Below are 6000 nucleotides of genomic sequence, written 5' to 3'. Positions count from 1 at the left end.
TTACTTCCTGGTAACTCAGGTGGTTTTGAATGCCTCCTCACCTTTATGAATATAATGCCTTCACATTGTAGACTTGAGAATGCAAATCCTACTCATGGATTTCTGACAGCAACCAACATAGCACTGACAGCACATGTAAATGGTAAAGCGGCCCAGACGCTTTATCAAGTCCAGCGGTCCCCAAAGCGATTCATGCTACATTCAGTCATTCACCCGGTCACACACACATTCACACGCTGATGTTTTACTAGACGTGTAAAACAAATACGAGTGCACCGATTGTAGTTTACTGGCTGATTACGAATCTTTTAAAGCCTGATCTGCCGATTCCGAATTTGGCCGATACCAATTTCTTTATGTCTGAAATGTCGCTAAACATATCAAGAAAGTCGCTGAGTTGGCAACAGTGGGGTGAGTAATGTTAACTTCAAACTGTCAGACATGACCTGGTCGGCCGGTCTGTCAGTTAAACATCTCTCACGGGAGAGCAGAAGAGGACAGTGGTTGATTCTCAAGCATCTTCTGAGGCCTAAAAGAGGTAGATAAGATTGTCGTCACACGTAAGTATCGGCCGATCACCGTTCTCCCAAAATTAAGGAAATTGGCTGGCCAGTAAATTGGTGCATCCCTACACACAAAATATCCTAAAACTTGAAAGTACAAGATACTGATGAACAGTTCTGATCACAGCTGATTTTGCACACATATGTACCAGCCACTATTTGTCAACACATGGCATAAAATAGGAAATATATTATGAGCTTGTATTGCTAATAGTAAAAATACAAGCATCACAAGGATTAGCCAGGCCTTCTGGTTGTCAGATTTGCAAGTAGAGCTTGCTAAGCTGTGACACCATTTGAGCTCCCACTTCTGAGCCAAACCAACTCAATCTAACCTAATGACTTTAAGTCCTTGTGAAATGCTGACCTGTTCAGAATGAAACCTGCCTCTCACCATTGCTGTTGGGACAGGCTAAGCATCACCTGTTCAAGTTTAAAACCACAGGATCTGACTTGAACCAGTCGCTAATGTTTGGCCGTGATGTATGTCATGCGCCCGGCTCGACGGAGCTTGCCAGAAATTGAAATTATGTGCGCTGTACACAACCCCACGAGGAGTAAGGTCTCGACATCTTTGCCAGTAATAAAACGTCTTAAACGTTCCTCTTGTTCTGGCTTCAACTGCTCAACATTTGGAAGTGTGGCCAACACCGACTGAATGGCTTTGTTTACTTCTTCCTGCCGTGGTCAAACTACAAACACGAACAAACCGCATTTCTCTCTTTTTGGCTCTAGTGGCCTTTATTTGAAAATGCTCAGACAGGAAAATAGGTAACGAGAGAGAGAGGGTCACCAGGCTGGGAATCGAACCTACAACAGCCACATTGAGGACTAAATCCTTGTTATGTGGGTTGCTGTGCTTAACCGCTGCACCACCACAGCAGCCCCCAGACTGCATTTCTAAAAACATCATTGTCATTGTTCACTACTCCTCATTGTCTCATTTGCTTGGTTGGAATTGAATCCAAGAAATCAAGCTCAATTTGAGAAATCCCAGAAGGAGGCCTGAAGGGAGATGAGAATCAAATTGTGTACTTAACCCAGATATTGATTGCAATTAAACTTAATAGATAGGCTAGTTTTCATCTAACAAGAACAAATTATGTTTGTAAAGCTAGAGGCAGACAATAAAAAAGATAGTCAGGCTTATGAATATGCAGCCACTCTCTGTTATGAACATATGAATAGATTTGTTTCAGATCAGCTTCACTTACTTGGACTAGAAATGATAGCATGTCTCTTTGAAATCAAGATGCATCCCCTTTGCTAACTCAACCCACTCACTTTACCTCTGCCCACACACTCCACACACAGCCAGCACCTATAAAATCAATCTGTCTCTACCTTCCCACAGTGACACCCACTTATTAGTGAATTCTATTACAGTCCCAGACAACACCTGCTTGTGTGAATCATGTCCGCATGCTGCCAAATATCTGCGAAGTTAATCTTTACTGCCAGTCAGAGAAGAAGAAGGTGGCTGGAGGGCCTCGGGCCCAGTCCAAGTGTCAGCCTAGGAATGAGTCAGCAGGTAAAATAAAACCACTAACAACAGGAAGTGTGTGCATGTGTAACATTCCTAAAGACGGATCACAGCTTTTGCTCGTATTGATTTGCCTTTTTTTTTTTGTTCCTCTGTCCGTTGTCATAAAACGTTTTGCACCTGACAGGGGATTTCAGGGGGTGAATCTGCTTCATCGCCAGCGCATCTGCTTAGGCTTGTTTTATTCCAAATGTTAACAGAGGTCATTATTACTTGCGACACGGAAGAGACAGGAAGACATCGGCCCGGTAAACATTTCTTGTTGTTGAAGTGTTTCGTTTTGTTTTGGCTCCAGAAGTTTTAAAGAGTTCCAGATCACTCGTTGATCTTAATTTGAGGTTTTTAGTGAGTTTTTGGAACTGCTGAATTTATGACTAGAGTAGGGATTCGATGGACGGAGTTTGAATTTACTGTGGATTTCTCCAGTTCACACAGAGCCAAAATTATTTATACAGCATCGATAACGTAGACAGGGTACCAGAACTACATCTTAGCATGCTGGATCTCCAGCATAATTCTGACTGCGTATTTGATCACTCTTATTGGTAGAATTGGAAAAATTCATTCAAACTGACCAGACCTGGTTTTTAAATAAGATCACATTTTCATTTGGGTGGGGTTGGGGCTTTGGGTGGGCTTTCTAAAACCCTTCACATGACCTCTTGTAGCTTTTCCCAGAAGGAGTGGTCAAATTTCCATCCAAAACGATTTAAAACGTCGTGCTGTGAGGTAAGTTAACCAATGTACCTGCATTAAAATGATGACTGTCTATTTAGAAAATAATTAAAATCCCAGTTTAATTAAGATCAAATTCTTCTTTTGTAGAATGAACTAAATTTGCATTGTATGTAGTTACACTGAAAGAAAGGTGGTTTAATATAGCAAACCATTATGTGCAGAAGCAAGGCCTTCAATTCAGGGAGGGGAGAAACATAGATAACATGTATGGAAACAACGTTTCTTATCATTACTTGAATTACGTTACATCCAGGTGACATAAACTGAAAACATTTTGAATTTCTTCTCGTAACTAACAAATTCTTTGTTTCACATAAAACAAGTATTTATCCCAGGCCAGGAATTTTTATGACCAAAGAAGAGAGGTTACATGAAACACGTGTGGAAACTCTGGATGACCAAATGACAGATCGCAAAGGTAAAAAAATAAAAATAAAAAAAAGAAGCTCCAGCTGGGAGTGGGAAAGTTCCCAACATCATTCAGATCCTGAACTGATCTTAATGATAGAAAGCAGGGTTCATCAACCACATTCTCTTCAACAGCAGCCACAGTCAAATTCTGCACTACTGGCTTTACTGACACTGTGCTGTTGCAACAGATTCATTCATTCATTCATTCATTCATTCATTCATTCATTCATTCATTCATATGTGTGAACGTTTGAAACATCTCTCCTGCATTTTACACAAAAAGCGTAAGGCAGCACAGGCGAGCAACAGCAGTGACTTCCTCCTTGAGGATCCGACAAGGAGCAGGGAGCACAAGTGGGATTGAATACACAAGGAAGGTAATCAGGGGAAACGAGGGACAACTGGGGACAACCAAGGGGGACAACACAGAGACAAAACTGAATACAGAAACCTAGACAAACACACAGAAAAACCAAAACCTCACAAAAAGAGGGATTCACAATTGGGAAGACCTGTACGAAATGTAAAATAATAGTTGAAAGAATTTAGTTTATTATTGTATTTTTTCCCAACATTGTCTTTATAGGGTTTTCAGCGATGCTTCCAATAATATACAGGACAGAAGTGTGCTCTCTCATCAAAGGAAATGTCAAGGGCAGTTAAATTAGTGTCCAACATTCAACTTGTCTTTCCTTTTTTTTTTTTATTCTTTTGACAAAATATATCAACTTTCTAGTTTAAATTTATCCCCTGTAGTGGACATTTATGAGTTCAAACCTAATGTTAATTACTTTGTTAAATGGTCTCTGTGTGAAGTTTTTTTGGGGGGGCCTGTTGTCTCTCTATAAAGTAAGAGGGGTAACAGTGTGGTGTGGGTTTTAGTGTCATTTATGGTGAACATTTCAATTTATTTCTTCTTTTGTTTTGTAAAATGAAGTCATGGGTTCACTATTAGGAGAAGGTATGTCACCAGGGTTTGTCCTGTGAAGCACTATATGAGAGCAAATTAGTTTGAATTTATTGCAGATCATCTCTAATCCATTCAAGTCAACATTATCTGTCCAGGTTCAAATATTTCCATAACAACCCTGCCAAAATTTTACCCCAGCAACACAGAGTTCATAGTTATCAAGAAACTTTAGATCAATATCTCTGGTGGAACCATGCTAACACCGCCATGTTCACCAGCAGTGTTGTGAGGCTTGAAAGTCTCCCACTGGTTCCTACAAATATAAGGGCGAGGCGAAGCAGCGTGACTTTAAATGTTCAGCACATTTCAGCAACAAGGCAATTCATGGTGCTTTACATAATGAAAACATAAAACAACAAACATTGGATTATCTTAAACGTCATCATCAAAATCATCACCATGTGATACAAAGGAACTGTGTGTTTTGTCATGACTTGTGGGTGGATGATGGACCGAGGTGCAAGCTTGAGTCTGGGTCAATATGATGAAAAAAGTTTTTTTCGGGGGGGTTATTAAAAAAAGAGTCCAAACAACACAGCAAACTTACAAAGAACAAAATCAAAATGGGAACGCAGGGAGCCAGAGCAGAACAAAAATAGAGGTACCCACAACAAAATGTCAGCAGGGTTGAAATGGGAGTTACAAAATGTCTTCTCACACAACAAAACATCAGATACTAAATGTTATCAGAACAAAGTTTGCAGCTCGATTATAAAGGGGAAAAAAAACAACAATATTTCATCTATTGTGGATAGAGATGCATCTACGAGGAATCCACTGTCTTTGAACTTTGGCTGAAGGACAAACTGTGATCTGACTGATAGGCCTTGGCTCAGCTCTCAATTGAATATATTTTTATTCCTTTGCCTGAATTCGTCTTTTAGTTATTGGTGTACAACGTGTCATGGGGTGATACCCATTTCAAACATACCAGCACAGAGTTGCTGACGTACTCAACAGTGCTTTGCAGAAGTGTGTCGTACTGCACCCAAATCAGCCTGTTCCTTCTGTGTTGATTAATTATGCGGTGGTGGAGACAACGTAGGTCTTTTGGGTTAGAATAAAATGATAAAAGCTGCATAACTTTGGTTCCCGAAGACATAAAACAACAGAATTCCCAGGAGAGTGGGTGGGATATTGAACAGTCTACAGTATATAAAAAAGAGGAGCTTTGAAGGCACTTCAAGTGCAACACCACTGATGGTTGCTTGTTGCAGATCAAAACCATCCAGCTGCTCTTCAGAGTCCAAACACAAACAGATTAACTTCTGAAATACTGAGTCAAAATACCATATGGCAGAAATAGTTTGATTTATTCGACTGCGTTGAGGTTCCTTCTGACAATACAGTGATGATCAAACAGACGTGTGCAGGCTAAAGGGTTTTGGGGAGTTTGGGAGTATTTCAGTAACACTCGTGGCACGAGTGACTTCTGGCACTTTCAGCTGTCTGGAGATTTATGGGGAGTTGAAATGAAAACCATTTGAATAAAGTCAGACATCAGCTGAGAGGTTCAGGTGAATATTAAAACAAAAGAAACAGCGGGTGAAAAAAAATCAAGAGACAGAGGGCATTTTTATAACAGCCGAAAGAAACAAAGCCACTTGATTGCACTGTATTTATGTTTAGAAAATAATACCTCCCATTTAGGTCATAAAAATGCTTTTGGACACTCATCAGTTGCCTCCATACAGTTCTCTGCTACTTCTGGACGTCCTCCATTTGCTCATGTCATCTCCGTCAAAATGAACCCTACTTCTAAATGCTATCAAACT

The sequence above is a fragment of the Xiphophorus maculatus genome, chromosome 20, assembly GCF_002775205.1.
Source record: "Xiphophorus maculatus strain JP 163 A chromosome 20, X_maculatus-5.0-male, whole genome shotgun sequence".
Classification (NCBI taxonomy): Eukaryota; Metazoa; Chordata; class Actinopteri; order Cyprinodontiformes; family Poeciliidae; genus Xiphophorus; species Xiphophorus maculatus.
Note: the sequence above shows the minus strand (reverse complement) of the source record.